The following is a 24,883-nucleotide window of genomic DNA, read 5'->3' as shown; positions in this document are numbered from 1 at the left end:
CCAAGGCACACACATACTGCAAGTTGGCTGTATGTAGATTAGAACACTTACCTATGTACTGGTACACATTACAGATCACAGTACCCAATTCATGCAGCACAACTCATGTCTGCTAGTACTATAAGTTTAGAACATATAATGCTTGCTGATATCAACAAGCCTTGTTGTGGTCAGTCATTGGCATGGCCACATCACCTGCTACAAATAAAATGATGTAAAACCCTACCTATGTCTACTTTACAAACGTTATCATACATATGCTGTATGAATATGCACACGCACCATGTTGGGCAGAGTTAGATTCCAACACCTACCAATCTAGGTTTATACACTATAGATCACACTACTTTTTGAATATTCCACAGCTTAAGTCTAATTTCCACACTGTCAGCTGGTAGTCCAAAGGTGGCTGACATCATTAGACCTTGTAGAATAAAGCAGTGTAGAAGTCAGTAGCAAGTTACAGGCCAAAAAGTGCATATGTGTGTGTGCGTGTGTGTGTGTGTGTGTGTGTGTGTGTGTGTGTGTGTGTGTGTGTGTGTGTGTATGTGTGTGTGTGTGTATGTACCCCTGCAAAACAATGGCCATGCCCTCATGGGCTGCCCACCTGCATATGGACATGCCCTCATGGCTACCAACCTGCATAACAATTGGAGGTGGGTAGCCCATGAGGATATGGCCATTGTTTTGCAAACGTATACACACACACACACACACACACACACACACACACACACACACACAAACACAATGGGCTGCAGTGAGATTAGGTCACCTACCTATCTAGTCTTTTGCACTACATATCACAGTACTTACTACACGCACCACAGGTTCAGTCTGTTGTATATGTGATTGCAGGTCCAGTACTTGTGCATTACACAAACTAGGCTTGTGTTGAACAGCATCTGTGGCCTACAGAGTGATATAGGTTTGTACTGTTATCTGCATCTAGTATTCTAGCAGTAAGATAACTAATGTTATCCTATCTATGTGTGTACATTTACCAATATGGCCATATGTGGCTGCTTGCAGTTAGATAGGTGACACTGTGGACATAGACAATGTAACCTGTCCATACATGCTTTGGCACTATTATACATTACACCACCTGCTCACCTTTGTCTGTCTCCGTGGTGACATCCAGCAGGCATAGGATCTGTAGGTAAGTGGATTATGTACTGTTGCACCCTTACTTTGGATCCTTTGAGCAACATTATGGCTGTGTGATAGTGCAGTTTACTCACCATTATTAGGGTATATCAGACAATGCAGACATATACACACATATTTCTGTATATAACAGGGATGTATATATAAATGTAGCTGTGTGTGTGTGTGTGTGTGTGTGTGTGTGTGTGTGTGTGTGTGTGTGTGTGTGTGTGTGTGTGTTTGTGTATGATATGTATATTTGTTCTGTAGATATATACATATATGTCTGTATGTACAGACATTTATACATAATAGGTCATTTCAAAGAAGGGTCAGCAGAATTGCAGTCATTTTAATGTATACGGGCATGCCCAGTGGGACTGTCAGTACTTATAATGTGGCTCCAGGCCACACCTACCTGTATTCTAGTCTGGGATTTTGAATGTTACAGACATTAACATCCACCTCTGTTTCTGCAGTACTGCACTTTACTCAAAATGTCCATGGAATTCCCTAGCTGTCGGCTGTGCTAAATATGTGCTTGGTAATGTTACACCACCAACAGACAGGCAGTCTGCATACCTCTCAACTGTCCTGATTTTCAAAGAATGTACAGAGTGTGCATCATATGTTTGGACTGTTCCTCACACATTTATGGATTTCTGGTGCTTTACTGAATGTTGACATCACAAGGCTTTTTTCAGTTATGTTAGAAACCTGGGATGCAACTCCCAGACTTGTTCTGAGTTGATTCTAAACGACAAAAAATACACTGAACTCACAGACATCGCCAATATCCTGGCAGACAGGTTCAGTGCAAACTTCTCCACCCCCCCACCCCCCCCAAAAGAGCAAGTATCTATCCCGGCAGAGGGCTGCCTCCCAAACATCTCAGATGCTCAGGTGAAGGCTGCCCTCTCCAAAGAAAAAAACACTGCTTCCATGGGACCAGATGGTGTCCCAGGTTGCATCCTACATGAACTACAAGAGGAACTAATCCCTCCAATAAAACAGCTATACAATCTCAGCCTCACTACAGGATATGTGCCCACAGAATGGCGCACAGCAACAGTGGTCCCACTCCACAAAGGTGGAGCCTCTACGGACCCTGGAAACTATCGTCCCATAAGCCTGACTAGCTTAGTCTGCAAGGCTATGGAGAAGATCATCATGGGGCTCATAAACAAAGACATTGGGGTCCTACAGACACTAGATCCTACCCAGTTTGGCTTTGTCAAGGGCAGATCCTGCCTTTTGAACCTGGTTGACTTCTTTGAAACAGTCACCAAAGCCATAGATGAAGGGAAGGTAGTCCACACAGCCTATCTGGACCTTGCAAAGGCATTTGACACAATACCCCCACTTATCACAGATTAGGTCACCTACCTATCTAGTCTTTTGCACTACATATCACAGTACTTACTACACGCACCACAGGTTCAGTCTGTTGTATATGTGATTGCCGGTCCAGTACTTGTGCATTACACAAACTAGGCTTGTGTTGAACAGCATCTGTGGCCTACAGAGTGATATAGGTTTGTACTGTTATCTGCATCTAGTATTCTAGCAGTAAGATAACTAATGTTATCCTATCTATGTGTGTACATTTACCAATATGGCCATATGTGGCTGCTTGCAGTTAGATAGGTGACACTGTGGACATAGACAATGTAACCTGTCCATACATGGTTTGGCACCATTATACATTACATTATATTAAATGTGAATGGTAATTTTAGTTGTAACACAGAGGGTATTGTATATGTACTCAAATGTGAATGCAATTTATTTTACATAGGTGAATCAAAAAGAAGTTTTCGAGTCAGGTTCTTAGAACATCTGAGAAATATTAAAAATGAAAAGGTAGAAAGCCCTTTAGGCTTTCATTTTAAAAAATATCATAACAGTGATGGTAAAAATTTAACAGGCACAATTTTGGAAAAAGTACATTGTGTGAAAAGCATGTGCTTGAAGAATAAACTACAAAGGAAAGAAGCACTATTTATTTTAAAATTTGACACTCTACACCCTAAGGGGTTAAATAGAGAGCGTGATTGGAAATGGCTGCTGTAATTAATTGTTTTTTTAATTGTTTTATTAGGATATTTTTTTTACTATATAAAGGAATGAGAAATGGGTTTTGTTATACTCTGTTAAAAGGCTTATGCCGAGGCGCTGGAGAACATCAGTTGTTGGTACTGTAAAATAAATTCTTTGGATATACTGGCTGAGTCATTTCCTGGACTATTTTTCCTTCTTGGTGGTTTAATAGACAATGTAACCTGTCCATACATGCTTTGGCACCATTATACATTACACCACCTGCTCACCTTTGTCTGTCTCTGTGGTGACATCCAGCAGGCATAGGATCTGTAGGTAAGTGGATTATGTACTGTTGCACCCTTACTTTGGATCCTTTGAGCAACATTATGGCTGTGTGATAATGCAGTTTACTCACCATTATTAGGGTATATCAGACAATGCAGACATATACACACATATTTCTGTATATAACAGGGATTTATATATAAATGTAGCTGTGTGTGTGCGTGTGTGTGTGTGTGTATGTGTGTGTTCGTGTATGATATGTATATTTGTTCTATAGATATATGGGGGAGTCTATGTAGCATTTTAATATATATAGATATATATATATATATATATATATATATATATATATATATATATATATATATATATAAATCAGTATATATCTACTTCTTACTACATAGTGATAAATACACTATGCATGTGAGAGACAGTTTCTGACAGATGGATATGTATACATATATGTCTGTATGTACAGACATTTATACATAATAGGTAATTTCAAAGAAGGGTCAGCAGAATTGCAGTCTTTTTAATAAGTGTACGGGCATGCTCAGTGGGACTGTCAGTACTTATAATGTAGCTCCAGGCCACACCTACCTGTATTCTAGTCTGGGATTTTGTATGTTACAGACATTAACATCCACCTCTGTTTCTGCAGTACTGCACTTCACTCAAAATGTCCATGGCATTCCCTAGCTGTCCGCTGAGCTAAATATGTGCTTGGCAATGTTCAACCACCAACAGGCAGGCAGTCTGCATACCTCTCAACTGTCCTGATTTTCACAGAATGTACAGAGTGTGCCTCATATGTTTGGACTGTTCCTCACACATTTATGGATTTCTGGTGCTTTACTGAATGTTGACATCAATACATTCTGCTAACTACAGACAAACAATTATGTGTCAGACTTTAGGTCCATTGGAATATATGTAATACTGCAACACCTTTACTTCCAGCAAGGTTTATGTGACCAATATTTAAACTCTGTCCTTATGTTTGGGCCTCTGTCACCTAATCTTTCTGGCTTTGTCCATATTTCTTGCAATAAGAGGTTGGGAGGTATGACATTCTGTGAAAACACCAACATACTACTACCGCACATGCAAAAGATGTGAGTAATTCCAGATTAGCACCATCCATCACCCATGCTAGCTTCCCTAGCCGACTGAGCCACACAGGTCGCTAGACAGAGAGTGGTCATCCATCACACATTCAAAGCATACATACAGTATGTGCATTGTTATCTTGTGTGAAGAGAGACATACAATGTGTGAGCACTATCTATGTTACAGCCCTGAGATTGCCTGGTCCACTGCTATACCATAGCTGATATTCTGTTAAAGAGGTTATATAGGTACACCCCTGTGTTGGGAGTGGGGGGACAATAGCACATGATCAGCTTGGGTAGACAGTAGTCCAACTATCATGTATGCCCACTGCTTAACATCTCACTTGCCTGATGTCATGAATATTCCAACCATGACTCCTAGTGAACATTAAGGATCACATACTACTGGGCTAGGTATTAGTTATCCCATGTGAATGTTAACTCTGACAACATAGCCCACTATATTTTCTTGCATAACAGCAGCAGACCCATGCATACAATACCTTATTATAGTAATCCTTACAATTAATGTGTGGATTAGAGACTTACCTTGAGAATGAAGTAGTTGACAGAACTATACCTCAGGGCTGACTCTTTGTGATGCAAGCAGTACACAGCCAATACAGAGATAAGTAAAGGTTGTGTGGGTTGCCTGGCATCAGCTATTTTATTATATGCATGTGAATGTGAATAAGGTGTCAGTCCCTGGGGTCCTAGGTTGTCAGTGTATGTGCTATGCATTGTCTCTTAGCCAATTCCAGGATGAACTGGCAATGCCTACATCTGCCTACAGGGACATCATTGGGGGCTCCTCCTCTGACTCCTCCTGTGAGTATGGCTGTGGTGACCTAGACACTGGTGGTGGGCTGTCTATCCTTTCCCTGTGTTGATCCTGCTGCAGCTGCTTCTGCAGGATCATATTGTGTAGCATGGCACATACTGTGAACATATGTGCACATGTAGCTGGAGAGTACTGCAGAACTCCACCAGATATATCGAGACACCAGAACTGTGACTTCAGCAACCCAAACACATGCTCTATGATGTTTCTAGTTTGTGAATGTGCCTCATTATGGCATTCTTCCATGGGAGTGTATGCATTTCTGATGGGTGTCATCATCCATGGTTCTAGTGCATAGCCAGCACCCCCCACTAAATGGTCATGTGGGATGATCCCCCAGCAAACATTTGGTACAACTGTGATGCATGCCAGATATGGGAGTCATGAAAGCTACCAGGTCTGCCAGTACATACGTTTATGATAATACCCCTGGCATTGCACACAACCTGGCAGTTGATGGAGTGGTACTCCTTGCGTTTGACCTAGAGTGTACCCTCCTCAGCGAGTGGTAGCTTAATGTATACATGAGTGCAATCTATGGCATCCAGTACTTCAGGGTAGTGTGCTACACCATAGAAGTGTTGCATATTGCTGGCCCTTGCCTCAGGGATGAGGGGAAAATATATGAGCTCACTGGCATGTTGTTGCATGGCATCCAGGAATTGGTGGAACACCCTTGATGCTGATGCCTGTGAGACCCCCATCATGTCCCCAGTTGGTCTTTAGAAGTTACCTGTGGCTATTATCCTAAGGGCTACACATACCTTTGTTTCCACTGGGATGATTTCCCCTCTGTTGGCTCTGGGCCTGAGTTGAGGGTGGTAGAGCTAGGTGAGTTTTTGTAGTATGTCCCTGACCGCCCTCAAACGTTCTATAATCTCCAGCTCATGTAGCTCCTGGAAGATTACCCTGGGCCTGAACACTCTCCTCCTTCTCTGCCTAGACCTATTGTCAACAGCAGCTGCAGCATTGGCTTCAGCATCTAAGACATACAAATGTAGTAGACCTAGATGCAGGAAAAGTCAGATTGTAGGGTCTATGCATACTTTATAATGCTCTACTATAGGTGCTGCCTGCATGATTGCTACCTATAATGCAGTGCACCCGCCTAATATATCATTGACATCATTTAATGGCCCTAAGTGAAGTTAAACAAGGATCAACACTAATTAATACATCATTGGCCTTTTAGATATTCTGAGCACTGCAGCACACCCATGCAAACATGCGTCCCATAGGTAAACACTGCTTAGGAATCAGAGCGCACCCCTTCAACTTCCATGCTCAGCACAGCAGCGCACCTCACAAACATATAGAAACATGCACCCCATAGGTAAACAAAGCTTAGTTGTCAGTGTACACCCACCCTCAGGCTTCCATGCTCAGCATGGAGGTGAACTGCGCAAACAGGTGCAGCTAAGTTCCAATCAGCCTAGAAGTTATTGGACACACTCTCTCTTGATGTCAGCTACCTCCTCTGTGGACGCCAACATGTTCTCTGCCTACATAGAGGAGATATGTGGACACGGTTACCCCATTATGCTTTTAAGGAACTCCACTTCATTTGCACAGGGATCCGTGCTCATAACCTGGATACTACATGCTTCCAAGCCCTTCCATGTTAGCAACAGCAGCAGTGCACCACTGTAGATACTGCACACAGGGCCCTGTAATACATTTCTGTCTCATGATATTAATATTTGATTTTTCCACTTTTTTTTAATAAGGCATGTTTACACACTGCAGCATGCTACACAAACATGCTAAGATTATTAAAAAATATTTTAATATATTTACTGTAACATTTCAAACACACAAAGGATAGTTTTGCTCATATCTTTGTGTGCTATGCCATTTCTATCTACCTACATTTTTACAGCCCCTTTTGTCTGTGTACAGTCCTGTACACAGAATTTTTCTATGTACACTACAGACACTGACATGGGGTCTGTAAAGCTGCCTATCTGCTTGTTATATCACTCTACATGCCTCATTTGCATGAGATTCACCTGCTTATGAGGTGATCTGCATGCCACGGAAGCCGTGCTCATGAGCGCCACTCAGCTGAACTTGGTCGACTTCTTCGAAACAGTCACCAAGGCCATTGATGAGGGAAAGGCAGTCCATACAGCCTACCTTGACCTTGCAAAGGCTTTCGACACAATACCCCACTCGGGTATTATAGAAAAACTTACCAGCTTAAATGAAAACCCATATGTCACAAGATGGGTTGCAAACTGGCTTAAGGACAGAACCCACAGGGTTAGAGTTGCTGGCACTGTGTCAGACTCCAAGCTGGTCACAAGTGGTGTCCCACAGGGCTCGGTCCCCCTATTGTTTGGCATCTACTTCTCAGAAGTACAGGCCAGCATGGGAGGACTTTTGACAAAGTTTGCAGACGACTGCAAACTCCATAGTGGAAAGTGCATCGGACACGGATATCCTTCAGAAGGGACTCACGGAAACAGATAGCTGGTGCCAGAGCCGTGGCCTGAAGTTAAACGCCAAAAAATGTATAGTCATACCCTTCGGGAAAACAAGGTAACCCCAAGCTACCATATAGGTGGCAATCCACTAAGCACAGAAGAGGTTATCAGGGACCTGGGGACCCAGGTTGACAGTGGCCTTTGACACTCACATTGCTAAAGTGGTTAGAAAGACCTTCTACATTGCCCACCTGATCATGAAGGATTCACATCCAGATCTAGTGAGGTCATTGTTCCCCTGTACTCTTCACTTATCAGACCAATGATCGAGTACAATGCCCCATTCAGGATGTATCTCACCAGACATCTGCAGCAATTGGAGAGACCCCAAAAGTTCCTCACCAATAGGATAAAGGGACTCAAAATCTGTCATATGCTGCCAAATTGAAGAAACTCCAGCTCTATTCAGTCGCATACCATCTGCTCAGAGGTGACATGTGCCTGACATACAAGGCCATGTCCAACCCGGAATTAATGGACATGCTCCACCTCAAAAAATCCAAATCCACCAAAACCACTAGAGCAAGCGACTTAAACCTTAGCACGGATATAAATAGGACGTGCTAGAGGGATAGATTTATCACTCAGAGACTCCCTATGCTGTGGAATAAAATCCCGTCCATGTGAGGCAGAGCACCTCGCTGACTCTGTTCAAGAGAAATCTAGACCTGTGGATGGGGTCTGTAAAGCTGCCTATCTGCTTGTTATATCACTCTACGTGCCTCATTTGCATGAGATTCACCTGCTTATGAGGTGATCTGCATGCCATGGAAGTCATGCTCATGAGCGCCACTCAGCTGCTCTTATTGAATCTAAAAATGTTCGCACCCATGTTAGCAGTGCAGCGCGATGCCTACATGGAAAAAAAATGTGTAGGCTTTATTAAATTCCCTCCCAAGTGTATTTATTTTATTTACCAGCCTATTTTATGATATTCTGAAATTCAGTACTAGGGTCTATGTCAGAAGCACTGATAGTCCCCCCGATCTAAAATGCTGGTTATTAAATCAAAGAATCATATTACACTTGTTTGGCATAATCTTCCTATTAGGAATCCTTGCTGCTTTGGGCCCCCTGATTGCTGGCATCCAGACTGTAAAACTGATCAGTCATTCTTTGGGTTTCTTTATAACTGAAATCAGACTAACAGGTCATGACTTTTCATACGTTGCACTACCCCCATTCTTATAAATGATAACAGTCTTCTTAAAGTTATGAAGATTATTAGCCTGCTGCAATGATTTACTGAAAATATTATATATAATATCAACATTTCCTTCAGGTTGTTAAAAATTATAAAGCAATTGTTTTTCATACACTGTTGTCTTGTGCACCTTTAGTTTTTTACATTTGTTTAGAAAGATTTTTCTTTTGTGAAATTACAGTAATCAGAAACCATATTATGAACCCTTTTTATGGCTAAAATTACTAAAGCCCCCTTTCTTCCTTTGTGAGTACTAAAAGGAAATTTCCAAAGGCGTACACTTTTATTTTTCTTTAGTATCTATCTATCTATCTATCTATCTATCTATCTATCTATCTATCTATCTATCTATCTAGTTATACATGTTTGTTTCTGTTTGCTTCATTGTGTTTTATTTATCCACTTTCTTGAATGCACTAGTCATCTTTTCCTCAGTTTACACCATAAGCATAAAATAATGTGGGGACAAAGGCCCCAAAATAGGGACAGATTGTAAATATTGCTGTTATAAACTTAGAAAGCTAGTAGAATAAAAGGATTTGTGTTAGCATGCATTTTTCTGAAGGATATTAGGTCTGAAACTCAAATGTATGTCATTATTTAGTGACTTCAATCCTCAGTAATTTCCCAGTAAATCACAAATTGTATATGGAGCAGACCAAAAATATGAGGCAAAAATCTGGACATTCTCCGAAACTCTGGACAGTTGAGTAGTATGATTTACATATATAAATATGTATCACTGACCAGTAGCAGAAGTAAGCTTTCTAACTTCAGACTCCCTCAAAGAAGACTTTTCTATTAACAATATAATATATGTGTTCAGCTAAACTTTGACAACCTTTAGAAAGTTATCGCTTAATAACTCCTCAGGACATAAGGGACAGTTCTTTAAATGTTACTTCTGTCACTCTTCACTGCATTTCTCTAATCTACTTAGCCCTTCATTTCCTGTCATGTATAAACCACTCCTATGTCATTCTACAAACATTCACTAAGTGATACACTTTGCTTAGATTTTGTTTGTGTAATCTATTTTTGCTTCTTTGCATAAGATGAAAATGTTAATAGAGTTCCTGTTCTTGTTATTTCCCTCAGACTACTGAAGTGTTAAAGAAAAGGTTTATCAGATAAAAAAAATCTTACTACCTTATCACCGTTCACTCTTCTAATTGTACAATGCTTAGAAATTGCAATTTATTTGTTATATAAATTCCTAAATCACTCTTTTTCACCAGCATTGGCAAAATAATACCTTCAGTTCAAAATGCATATTTCATGTTTTCTAAACCTGTGTGCATAATAAAGCTCTTTTCCATAAAATGACCGTTTGTAATTCTCTGCACATTTCATTTTCCCATACCTGTGTACATAATTATAAATGTTTGCATAAAATGACAGTTTATACTACTTTGTACAGACAGCTTTGCATTCACATATGATTCAAATTCCTTTTTACTTTTTCTTTTAATTGCAAGTTTAATAATTAAATACTCTTCAGAATATTTGGATTGAAATTGATTTCTTGAACCAAGATAAACTGGTAGAAATTAGTTAAATGACAAAGCACTGTCTTCATGCCCTTAGGGATATCTTACTCAGTGTTAAATCACTCTTGTATATCATCATTCCATTTTACTGCAGCTGACATTTCTAACGGCCTGGATTCAAATCAATATAATATGGACATGGCACACATTGCAGTGTTGGAGTTCATTTTCCCAGTCATCATACGATCAAATTATACCATTTAAACCACTATAAAGATGAATAAAGTAAACCAAAAATTTACTCTGAACTACTGAATCTATGTATCTGTACGTAATTGTAAACACACTAAAATTCTTAAATTTATTTATATTATTTTATTTACTTTTATTGTATAGATTAAAATTTATTCTGTTACGCAGATTTTTAGAAAAGAAAACATATCAACCAGTTACAGACTGGAAATTAAAAATGAAATACGTATGGTAGCTGCAAAAAATGCAGCCCTGTTAGAAATGACAACTAGTTCATTATACATTCGTGTCTGTGAGCATACAATAATAAGCCCATTCCATATTATTTGCACATACTACTGCATTGCAGAACTATTACAACTGCAAGGTCACTCAGCCTCAGACAAATAGAAATATATGGTATTCTAACAAAAGACACTAATGGCATAATGGTTACCATCTTTGCATCACAGGTACAAGGTTTATTCCTGACCTCTGGCCAATGACTATATGGTGCTTGTATGTACTTCATGTGTATCTGTGTCTTCCTCACCTCCTGAAAACATGCTGAGTGTTTCCAGCTCAAACTCTCCCAAGAATGGAGTTGTGGGAGGCAGCACATACTCTAGATTGGACTTATCAGGGGAGAGCTGTATAGACCAGTCATTTTGGGCATCAACCATGTTGCACAGTATCCTCTAGATAGGAGAACATGGATCACAGACTTGTCACCTTGTCAGGGCTAGCCACTCGACTTGCTGTAGGTGAATTGGTTGTGTTGACTAATAGTGCCAAAGATCGGCATAGTGTTTTTGCAGGTGCTAAGAGGGTTTATGACATAACCTACATCAGATACCAGTGGGAGGCTTCTGTATTCTCCTATTAGCCATAAAGCCCAGAAGTCTTGGATCAATGAGCTACAAGCTGGGCAGTGTCTAGTTGCCCAGCTTGGGTGCCCTGGGCTAGATCTGTCAAGCAAAACGTGGATGTAAATCTAATCAACCTGCCAAGCATGAACTATGGATTGCTACAAACATTACAGGTTCACTAACAGGACAGAGATTGTAAGTCTATGAAGATAAGAAGGAGGCTGGACAACCTCTTGATCCAGTAGACAAAGTGGAAGGGCAGTTCTGTAAAGCCACTTCCTATCCAGAGTCTACTACTCAGGAGAAGGACAGACTAGAAATGACATGGGAATGGTATGGAAATTGTGGTCAGAGAGAGGATTCAGAAGACAGTAAGGGATATCATCAGAATTAGTGACAGGCTCATGGCAATCAGATTCCAGTCTAAGGATAAGGACATATTCATAATCTCAGTCTAGGCCCTAAAATAAGACTGAGAAAGTGAAGAAAAGAGCATATTCAGGCAGCAGTTGCAAGACCTAATAGATAAAGTAGGACAACATGAGTTGGTCTTAATAATGGGGGATGTAAATGCACATACTGGGACAGAAAGAACAGGATATGTGGACTGCCTGGGTTGACATGGGTGAGCAGCAGGAGCAAGGAAGGAGAAGCCATTTTAGACTTCCATCTGGCAAATGGATTTATGGTGGGCAACATATGGTTCAGCAAGAGAAACAGTCACAGATCACATGCAGGACTGACCATCATGCGATTCTGGTAGACTTCCTCAAAGTAAGGAAAGGGCACTTGGATAAAAACAGAGATTGCAAAGTAATTTCTAGTGAAACAGTGAAACAGTCAGCTCACAGCTTAAAGTATGGTTGCCACAATCATGCACAAATAGTGGTCAGAGAGGGTTCTAAGGTCAACAGAGACTACGCTGAAGACCTGGAAGTTGGGTGGAGAGAAAGCACAAAAGTACAAGCAAATTTGTATGTCTCTAGCACCTCAGGAACATAAGGAAATAGGTAGAGTTGAAGAAGAATTGCAGGGCCTCAAAACAGCATGTGTAAGGAAAATACAACAGATATGAGGTTGAGCCAGGTATTGAAATAATGCACATAAGTAAAGCTTTAAAAGAAAGTAGCAGTGCAGGTAAAATGGGAAATATAAAAGTCAGACCAAGCTAAGTAGGAATATTGGTTAAAAGTCTAACCAAGCTAACTAGGAATGCTGGTTGGTTAACAAAGAGGATAAGAGAGCAGTTGCAATAGCGAAGAACAAAGCATCAGAGGCACTTTTCCAGCTACTGGAAAGTTACTCAGTAGATGGCACAAAGACACTCTATCAAGTTGCAAGGCAAAGACAGAAAAATAAAGAAGACAGTCAACAGACACTCTTTTTAAGGGATGCTAGCAACAACCTGCTCAACAGTGTCCATGACATCCAAAGCAGATGGAAGGAGCATTTGCAGTAGCTAATGAATGAAGAAAAACTCACAGAAGCTGTACTGCCCCAGACACAGCCTATGATGAAAGAAGAGAAGGAGCCCCCCCCCCTAGAAGAAGTAAATAAAATGAGGTTAGAGAAAGCAGCAGGCTCAGATGAGGTCACTGCAGATCTGATAAAGATGTTATCTGAGTCAGGAGAGAAATGGCTTCTGAGGGTATTTACAGCAGTATGGAGAGAAAGGCATATCCCAGACAGTAAGCATACTAGTGCCAGTGTACAAGAACAAAGGGGACATCCACAACTTTGGGTAGTATAGAGGTATCAAGCTCCCATCACACCACTGCATGAATATTCTGGAGAGGTCTCAAGAAAGTTGATTTCGTCAGTCATGCAATTGTCTGAAGTCACAGAAACATTGGTAGAATTAGTGTAGGCCATGTACAAGGACCCAATGGCACAAGTATGGACAGTATTTGGATTCACAGACGGGTCCCCAGTTGGTGTGGGTCTGCATCAGGGTTAAGCTATTTAGTTAATAAATATTAAGTTGTATAGATATAGGGAAGTTGGTTTACCCTCTGCTAAATTACTTTTCCTTGTAAGTTTTTCAGTTACTGTCTATACTAGTAGCTTACAGGTTACTTTTGATAGTTTGGGACTTTAGTGCATCTTCTTCAATATATCAGTTTATATCAATTGATTCACACTTCAAGCTTAATAATATGTTGGTTTCTCAACACTGACTTAAATAGTATATTGCTTACCAAAAATAATTCTCTGTCATGGAATGAGTACATACCTCTTTACACAAATTAGGTATACATTTGTCATTTTACCTGTAGCATGGAATGGCATATGCTTACTTTTTTAAAAGAAATAGACTCTTCCTGTACCTATTAATTAATTTTGTTTTCTCAAGGACACATATGTATGCTTTGTTCTTCCATTCTGATAGTATTATATAAATCTTGTGGGGACATTTTCTGGCTCTTAGGTCTTATTTAAGTGAGTTAGCTAATTTCTTAAACTGATTTGTGGATATTCTGACCTCCATGGTAGTTTTATTGTTGAAATGCCCCTTTCTGTGATTTTGGCATAATTGTTTCATAGTTTGTCATCATTTTCCCTACTTTTCTGTTATTTTTCATCGTGTGGTGCTCCATCTCCATATAATTCTCTGTGGAAAGCCATCTGACATTTGATATCATGTAAGACATTCCACTAAGGCTGTCAGTTCACTGCATGAAAGTAGTTTTGAAAAGTGGGGTGTGTTTTCTAGTGATAGCAGAAGATGTCCAATTTGTTTAACTTCTGATGAAAGAGTTTTCACTGCTTACATGGATGGCCCTAGTGACGCCCGTGCACTGGCCCAGCAATCAAGGAGCCTCAATCCTCACCACTAACACTAGTGAGGGGTGTCCACATAGGGGAGGATAACAAATAAGCACACAGTAAAGTACAATTTCCCTTAGGAGCACACAGAGATCACAGTCAGTCTGGGGCTGGTTTCTTCCTTTCTCTCCAGATCCCCAATAAGACTCCCCACTGTCACAGCTATATGGTCCAGATCTCAGCCTAATGGTCAAGCTAAAACCTCCAGCACCCTCACTGTCCAACCAGTGCTTCTTGTCCCTACCCAAGTAGCTCTCACACACACACACACACACACACACACACACACACACACACACACACACACACACTTTGAAATATGAGTTATATGCAAACACAAGGACACTCCTGGGGAAGGCTGGCACAGGTTCTCCAGCTATGCCCCTTCCTGCCAGGCTATAAGGTGGTAATCACTGCCACCATCCACTAATATCAGCTACTAATAAGGCCCTTACTAAAGGGTGTCTAATTATTACTCTCCAATATTATTATCCAAATGGTAAGTGTAATTAACAGCAAGGCTTATTTGGGGTGGCTTGGACAGTATCACTATATACATGCAATGTACTCTAGAGTTTAAATTATCTATACATAAAACAGCCACAGTTGAAAAGTTTAAAATATTTAATAATGAATAATAAGAACACAAAACAATACTTCTAACTACATAGTGCTAGTCAAGAGTTCAGACATCACAGAAAAATGTTTAAAGTATTACAGTAGAAAAGTTCTGATATCAATACAGAAAACAACTATTCTAATCTTTCTATTTCCTAGCTATATCTAAGAACAAACACAGTTCTAAAATAAACTTACATATAGAGCAAGACAGTGCTGGCGATGCTGGATGTTCTTAAGACAAATGCCAAATGCTCTGAGTCTCTATGTACTTAAACTGATAACAAGTACTACTGCTTCATTTCAAATTACATCATTTTTTCTCTGGTTCCCAGGCTAACAGAAACTCTGTTTAGCAGTCCTTTTGATCTTGCACCTGGTCAGGAAGCTACAACAATAAAATACATTATACATGTAAATTCTAGCAATTAACTCTAGTCTCAAAATAAAAGGAATAATCTGCTGGTTCAGACACCATGGCTCCGAACCCTGAGATCATAAACAGTCATAAAATGATTGACTTGAGTGCACTGTTGTTACATTTTTTGCAGTTCAACATCCAATACAGTCTTTTCACATTTAAGAGAACAAGCCTGTGGCTTATATTAATGTTTACAAATGACAGAATTATCTATAAAATTCTATCTAGCTAGGCTGGCAGCCTTCATATATTTTCACAGCCCTACTTGAGTTCAGCATGAAGTTCAGATGAGAGTAATGTTGATGTTGATGAGGCACCACACCATAGTAAAATCTTGCTCTAAAATGACTACTCGGTCAGTAATCGTCTATTATGTCCAGTACTATTATGTCTCCTTAGCCACATACACTGTACCACCCTCTCCATAACTTTACATCATTATGAAAGTTCATGTTAACACTGTTCTACTTTAATAAAATAATAAGGGTCTAAAGTTTGTTAGTCTAAACACCCATTCTGATCTACCGTTGAATGATTTTTGCATCATTATACTTCCTGTATTATGAATGTAGTATGTCTGTATGCTGACTATTCATATCTATCTTGTCAATGTTTTTTTACTTACTATCTTAAGCTCAAACAATCATTATTTCTTCTCATTATTGTATGTTCAAAAGATTCATCACACTGTGTGCATATAAATGTTACTTTCTTTCTGTATCTTGTAGAGGTTTTCTTCCTGGGCCTGTGCTAAAAAGCAGTTTTCTGCTCAATCAGATTTTCACAGACAACAAAAGCAATAATCAGAAATAACCTGGGTTCTTCAAGGATATAATGAAATTCTTTTTCTGCTGATTACTAAATTAAATATATATATATATATATATATATATATATATATATATATATATATATATATATATATTCTAAGTTGGTGACTGCATTATTTTAATTTTGTGGTTGAGCTTACTGTTATCACTTTGTTCACACTATTTTTGTTAATGTTTCGATTGGCGATATTTGTATGGGTAAACTGTTTTTGTTTAGAATGTAGAGCAGGTAATGGTATGGCTCTTTTTAAAAATTAGCTATAAGTATGAAATTAGGAATGAGCACTGTAATGGTCCTCACAAAAGCTGTGTCCCACATTGTCACACACATGCATACACACACCATACACACACACTTGCATACACATATGAACACACATATGAGCACACACATGTACACACACGCATGTGCACATACACACACACACACACACACACACACACACACATGCACACATGCACACACACACACACACACACACACACACACACACACACACACACACACACACACACACACACACACACACACACACACACACTCACACACACATATAAACACACATATGCTCACATGAACACATACACACACAGACATATGCAGTTGCAAACTATTGCAATTTGGTGCATTGTTTCAGTTCTTCTGTATGTAATGTGAACTCTTTTTTTCTGTAGAAAATGTACTACAAGCATGTGGAATAGGTACATAGTACTGTTTAAGAAGGAAGAATGGCTTATTCCTGAAACTATTTGGAAGTATTAGAGAGCGGGTGGAATAATGATTGTTCAGAGAGCAGATCATGGTGATGGATTGTGATGTGTACATAGATGCCATGTATGAAGTAAGCAGTGGTACTGAGTTAAGGTTTTGTGTGTGTGTGTGTGTGTGTGTGTGTGTGTGTGTGTGTGTGTGTGTGTGTGTGTGTGTGTGTGTGTGTGTGTGTGTGTGTGTATCTGTGTGTCCTTACCCATCTTGTGCAGTGGTACTGTCAAGAATAGAGTTTTTGGTAAGGTAATGTGTATAGCGCTGGGGATAGGGACAATTAGGGGCATTCTACAATATTCTGGACAGTTGAGTCATATGCACAGAATTATCTACAAACATCTGAAAACAATAATTTATAAATAAGTAACTATTTCTAAATAAATGAAACACAATTTTCATGCCATTTTTTGAATTAACTGTGACAAATATGAGGCTGCCAGCAAAAAAACACATAGATGCAACCTGTTTTGTTAATTCACAAACTTAATAGTAACTCCTTGAAATGTTGTGCAGTGTAAAATAGTAAAACACCCCCTAAAGCATTGATTAGATTATAAAACTCAACATGAATGTATTCACATTGATTTTATCCTGTCACAGTAGAAGCCCAGAAAAAAAAAATCAGAGCAAATCACTGGAAAAAGACAGCCATGCTTCAATATTTCCAGTTCTACTGTAGCAGTGTTAATCTAACATGACAACATGCTGCTGTGGGGGCTGAGTTTCTGAAAAATAACTTTCAGAATGACAATAGAAACTCTGTGTTGACAGTTTCATTGGGAAACAAATAAGTTCACCAAAGAAAGCACATACGGCAGTTGCCACTACTGTTAGTGATACCTCTGTTAAAACGTATTCAAAAGAACAGCAAAATGCTTAAAAAACTGTAACAAATCACTTTAAACATTGTCCTGCTAATTTAATCTTACCAGCTTGTGTTTCTTCTACATCTTTTTAAACTATAGCTGTAACACTCATATTTATCCTGTGATAATATATCATTATCAACTCTTGATTCAACTTCATCTAGCACTTTATTGTTTTCTGGACAGTTTTCTCGGGGGGGGGGGTGTCATCAGTACCACTTTTCTTTATTATGTTGATGGATTTGCACTTTGAAATTACTTAGCGTATCTCATGCAGTGTTTGAATTAACTGAGATATAAAAGATTTACATGGCACACATGGAGTAACTTTATCTCAGTAGAGAATCGAACTTCTGGCCTTTTTATAGTTAATGGCATCTTAAAGGTGAAGATTTGGTAATTTTTAAAATATGGTGCTTGTTTTGTTCTGTATATGCATTCTGTTTTTATGTTTTCATATTTTTGTGTGCTGTGGTGTCTGATAGTGCCCATTTATTGATGTTAAAATGGATGGCTGCTGCAATGAGAGAAATCACTCTTCTCTAGGTACAGTAAACTTGGAGATCATTATAATAATTTGGGGATGCACCCTCTCCTCTGTGTGTCAAGTGACTCAGCTCTTTGCATTATTCTTTGCATTACAACAGATGAAATTTCTTTGCATTTAAAATCTTTGATACTGGAGGTAAGGCATGTACAAATGCTGTTCATCAGAAGTCCAGTGTGCCGCTCTGGAAGATAAGTTGCGTAATTTGCTGAACTTCTTCTTCCGGCTTTTCCCGGTTAGGAGTCACCAGAGCAGAACTCTGGTCTGCTAATGATTGGCAGTAGATATTTTTATGGGTACCGAGGTGACAGCTTGGCACCCAACCTTTAACGAAGTAACGCTCATTCTACGTATGTCTTTCGAACGCCACTCAACCGCGGGGAGGACATGCAGACTCCATACAGAAGACGCTCCAGCCAAGAATCGAACGTGAGAATCTCTTGCTGTGAAGCAACAAAGCTAGCTGTTAGGGTCACTACCTGTCCCACTTTGCAAGGGACAGTCCCTCTTTGGGCAGTTGTGTCCTGCAAAATAACTGAAAAAATGGCAAATGTCCTGAGATTTTAGGACAGAAATACTTCCTATATTTTCCTTAATAGCTGCATAAAACAGTTATTTTGTATCTGAAACACCTAAATGTTATAAGAAACAGAATAAGCAACTCAAATGGTACAAGAATAAGCTTTTATTTTGGCAAAACATTGAAGTTCTGTGCTTTGTACTGACCATGGGTATGTTTTGCCCTGCAAAATCTGATGTTTTTACAAAAAATGTCCCACTTTTGGCATTTGAAAAGGTGGCAGGACTACTACCGCTGCACCACCGCGGCTTAATATGCTGAACATATTAGGGAATTTCCATGCAGAGTAGTTCAAGAAATGTGTATATGTATGCAGAAAGTTGGCTGAATATGTGCAGGGTGAAGCAGAGCAGCTTCTCCCAGTCCAGACTGACAGTCCAGATATGCGTTTAAAGGCTATGAGAATGCTCATGTGTTCACGCGCGCGCCTGTGTGTATGTGTGTGTCTATGTGCATGTGCGTGTGTGTGTGTGTGTGTGTGTGTGTGTGTGTGTGTGTGTGTGTGTGTGTGTGTGTGTGTGTGTGCGTGTCTGTCTGCATGTTTTCATCTGTGTGTCTATATTTATAAAGGGATAGAGTGAGTGGGAATATAAACAGGTAGATATATATAGATAGACAGAATAGATAGATAGATAGATAGATAGATAGATAGATAGATAGATAGATAGATAGATAGATAGACAGGTAGATAGATATGTAGGTATCTGTCTATCTATCTATCTATAAATGCTTACTGTGAGTGTCATGAATGTGCACGTGTGTGTTTGACTGGGTGTTGAAGATAACCTCTCACTGATATGAGCTGTGGCTGGTATGGGTGAATACCTTCTGGGTATAGGTTTTATAGACACTTGATGTGTACAAGTCTGTCTGTGTGCCTCTCTGTGTCTGCATGCCTGTGCATGTGTCTGCATGAGTGTCTGAGTGTTTGTGCAAGGTGTATGACTGTGGCCTGCTAAATTCTGCATTACTGTCTACTGCTCAGAGGTTGGGTGTTCAAGTGAATGGTTGTTCAAACTGCCCAGCTGAGGATTCATAGTCATGTAGATTCTCTTTAATGTACTGCTACACTGAATGACTTTGACTATCAATCACTTTCTAGAAGATCAGTACAGCTGTCTTATCTGTACATCGCAAGTTGCTCTGCTGCATCTTTAATTATAGATACCAGCCATAATTTCCTAACAATCCATGGTATAAACTACATTGATTTATTCATGTCTTATAGCAAACTTGCCTGGAGATAAACATAGTATTACTGTATATATAGAGATTCAGTCAGTTCTCATTTAATGTTATATTTATTAGCTTAGAGTGATCTCCTTCACAAATACTGCAATAACTTTAGTATGTTTCACTCTAATCTATGTTGGACTTCATATTGTAGATGTTACACATACTAGCAAAACAGCAACTTTCACAAAAATGTTTGTAGACTTGCTACTTTTTTACTCAAGTCTGTATAGCTCAGTAGTGTTTTACTGAGGCCCTGTTATTTTCCAGTACTCAGTATAATCACTACACTGTATTACTTAGGTACTGCAAACTGCATCTTTGCTTCTGCATATATTATTCCTTCACAGTTTACACTAGAGCTGTTTAGGGTACTTTAGTAAGCCATGGCGGTGCAGCAGTTAGTGCTTTGCCTCACAGCAAGAGGTTCTCCAGTTTGATTCTCAGCTGGAGTGCCTTCTGTGTGGAGTCTGCATGCCTTCCCTGAGGTCGAGTGTGTATTAAAGACATGCAGTAGGTGCATATACGTGTGTGCTTTCTGTGAGGGTTGGGCATCAGGCTGGCAACTCAACACCATAAAAACTCCACTGCCAATCAATCTGCTGAGGGTGGTGACAATGCAAATGCTGCCAGACAACCCACAGTGAGGAGACGGAGAAGAGTGTACAGGCCCAGGGTCACCTACCAGGGGTTACATGAGCTGGAGATAGTGGAGCGCTATAGAGTGGACAGAGACCTCCTGCAGCAAATTGTTGAGCTGTGCAGGCCACGCTTCACACACAGAACCAACAGAGGGGAACCCATCCCAGTGGAAACCAAGGTATGTGTTGGCCTAAGAATACTAGCAACAGGTACCTTCCAGGGACCAACTGGTGATATGATGGGGATCTCACAGGCATCAGCATCCAGGGTACTGAACCAGTTCCTGGATGCCATGTCGGAGATCATGTATATTTCCCCAATTCCCATGAGGCATTGGCCAGCAATATGCGACTCTTCCAGCAAATAGCGGAATACCCTGAGGTAGTGGGTGCAATAGACTGCACACATATACATATCAAGGCACCAGCTGGTGAGCGGGGTAGGGCCTACATTAACTGCAAGGGCTTCCCCTCCATCAACTGCCAGGTCGTGTGTGATGCCCAGGGCATAATAACAAATGTGTGCGCTGGTTGCCGTGAAAGCTACCATGATTTCCATATCTGGCATCTGACGCAGCTGTACCAGACATTTGCCAATGGGGACATCCCACATGGTCACTTAGTGGGGGATGCTGGATATGCACTGGAGCCGTGGCTGATGACACACATCAGAAACGCACACACACCTGAACAAGAACGCCATAATGAGGCACACGCACAAACACGAAATGTAATAGAGCGTGTGTTTGGGCTGCTCAAGTCACGGTTCCGGTGCCTGGACACATCTGGTGGAGCCTTGCAGTACTCACCAACTACATGTACCCAAATTGTCATGGTATGTGCTATGCTACATAATATGATTCTGCGAAAACAGCTGCAGCAGGACCAGCATAGGGCCAGGACAAACAGCCCCCCACCACTGCCAAGGCCATCACAGGCAGAGCGTGACTCGGAGGAGGAACGACCTGAGCCTGCCCCAGTAGGCAGAAGGAGGCATGCCCAGTATGCCCTGGCCTTGGCAAAGAGGCAACACATAGCACATACACTGGTTCAGTAGGAACTCTGGGAATGATACCCCTCTCTGACTCACTCATATAGTAAAAGGGATGCCTAACATGACACAACCTGCTTTCAAACATGTAAAGGGAGTGTAATATGTGCATCCAACATAGGCAGCCCTGCAGCACCACCTGAGGCATGATTGCCATGTGTTAAGCAATGTAACACCATCTAGTATATGCAAACATGATGACCCTGCCTAACATCTCATCCTCACCAAGCATGATGCCACACTATGAAGACAACAAGATCAAGTACAATAATTGGCTGAAGTATTGCTGTTAGTCAAAGGGGAACAAATGGCTGACAGCCTGGGATGACATGCCGAGCAAGACATGATGCTCCACCTGCTAGGGATGGCACGCACCCAGCACACCTGGCTGTGTGGATATTGGCAAAGGTTGTTGTCACCCCCACTGTGCCTTGAATAGGTAAGGCTGGAAACACAAACCCACCACCATAGGTAGCACAGGGGATAACAACCTGGACGTAATGCTACCCAATGCCAGAAGTCTAAACTGCAAGATGCATGCAGACCAAACCCATCTCAGCATGGAGAATGGTAATATCTGTTCTGTAACAGAAACCTGAGTCAAGGCTCAGAAGAGCCCCCTAATACTACCAGGTTATGCCTTATACCATGCTTTACAGCCCCAAAACATGGAACAAACTACAATAGGAGTGTGGCTATCAATAATTGACAAGGATAACCACACCCCCAGGTTGGTACCACAGCAAGAAGCAGCATGGACTATCCATGGGCAAGTAACAGTGGCTCAAACTGTGTCCCTGTTTGCAGCCTGCTACAGACCACCCTCCCAAACCCAGGAACCCCAGCCAGCCTTCCTGAAGACACTGCAGAGTATGAATGTCTCACCAAATACCAAACAAGGCACACACAAAGTATGACATAGGTGGTAATCTATTATGTACGGAAGAAGTAATCAGGGACCTAGGGACACAAGTGGACAGTAACCCATCATGCGACACTCACATTGCCAAGGTGGCCAGGAAGACCTGCTATATTGCCCACCTTAACATGAAAGGATGCACATGTAGATCAAGAGAGGTCACTGTGCCCCCATACTCTTCTCTTATCAGGCCCATACTTGAGAAAAATGTCCCATTTTGGATGTACCTTACCTGACACCTGCAGCAGTTAGAAAGACCCCAAACGTACCTCACCAAGAGGATACAGGGTTCAAACATTTGTCATCTGCTGCCTGGCTGAGGAAACCACAGCCCAAGTCACATGCATACTGCCCAGTCAGAGGCGGTGTATGCCTGATGTACAAGGCCATGTCCAATCCAGAATGAATGGACATGCTCCACTGCAGAAACTCCAAATCCAGCAGAGACACCACAGTGAGATATCTGAACCTCCACACATAGATAAATAGGATGTGCTGGAGTGACAGATTCATAACCCAGAGGCTCCTTACACTCTGGAACAGAATCCCAGTCCATGATAGGCTGAGCTCCACACTCATACTCAACAAGAGAAATTCGGTCAAGTGCATGGGAGATAGTAGGTGCACACTGGGGGCCATCTCTGTGTCACATCTAGTAAAGTAAACCCTAAATGGGCATAATATGCACATTGCAAGGGGTGTTGAAAGCCACACACAGTCTGTCTAGGCTCAAACATGGCCAGGGCAGATAGCCTAGTATGAACCTATGAACCTATGATGATACAAATTGTGCAGGACACAAAGGATAATCACACAGCTGTCCTAACTGATGGTAGGAAACATGGTGATAATCCACAGATATGCTCTGCAGTACTCAAATATCACAAACAATACACCAAACCCACACACATTGCCAACATCCAACCTAACAGATTCTTTGCAAACTCCCCACCAGCACCAAACTGCCAAATATCTATCCCAGCAGAGTGCTGGCCCCCTGACATTGCAGATGCTGAGGTAACAGCCAGCATCTGCAAAGCAAACCACACAGCAGCAATGGTACCAGATGGTGTCCTGGGTTGTGTCCAACAAGTACTGTAAGAAGAATGGAACACCAAATAGCACTACTGCTCACTCTCAGTCTTACCACAGGATATGTACCCAAAGAGCAGTGTACAGCAACAGTGGTCCCTCACCACAAAGGTGGTGCCTGAATGGATACTGCAAACTATCACCCCTCAACCCTGACTATCTTGGTCGGCAAAGTAATGGAGAGGATGATCATGGACCCCAGGAATAACGAGATTGGGTACCTAAAGACATTGGACCCTACCCAGTGTGGCTTTCATAGGGCAGATCTTGCCCCTTAAACATGTCTGACTCATGTGAAACACGCACCAAGGCCATTGATGAGGGGAATGTGGTTCACACAGCCTACCTGGACCTTGCTAAACCCTTCCACACAATACCCCAGTTGCTCAGTACAGATAAGCTCACCAGCCTAACTATAAACCCCTATCCAAGTAGATGGGTTGCAAACCAGCTCAAGGACAGAACTGACCTGGTCAGAAATGCTGCAGCCATGTCAGACTACAAACCAGGTACAACTGGCATCCCACAAGGCACGGTCCTGGGACCTGTCTTGTATGGTATATATGTCACATAGGTACAGGCCAACATGGAAGGACTGTGTCTGAACAGGTTCGCAGATGACTACAAACTGCCCACCATATCAGACCCTCCAGCTGACACAAGCATCCTACAAAAGGCACACATAGAAACAGACAAGTGGTGCCACAGCCATGTCAACAAGCAAAATGCAGAATAGTGTATAGTCATCCCCTGTGGAAACACAGTACGTGGCCACAAATTACC

This window comes from Protopterus annectens, chromosome 1.part0 (genome assembly GCF_019279795.1).
Source record: "Protopterus annectens isolate FY-2018-M chromosome 1.part0, PAN1.0, whole genome shotgun sequence".
Lineage (NCBI taxonomy): Eukaryota > Metazoa > Chordata > Ceratodontiformes > Protopteridae > Protopterus > Protopterus annectens.
This window is presented reverse-complemented; position numbering follows the sequence as displayed.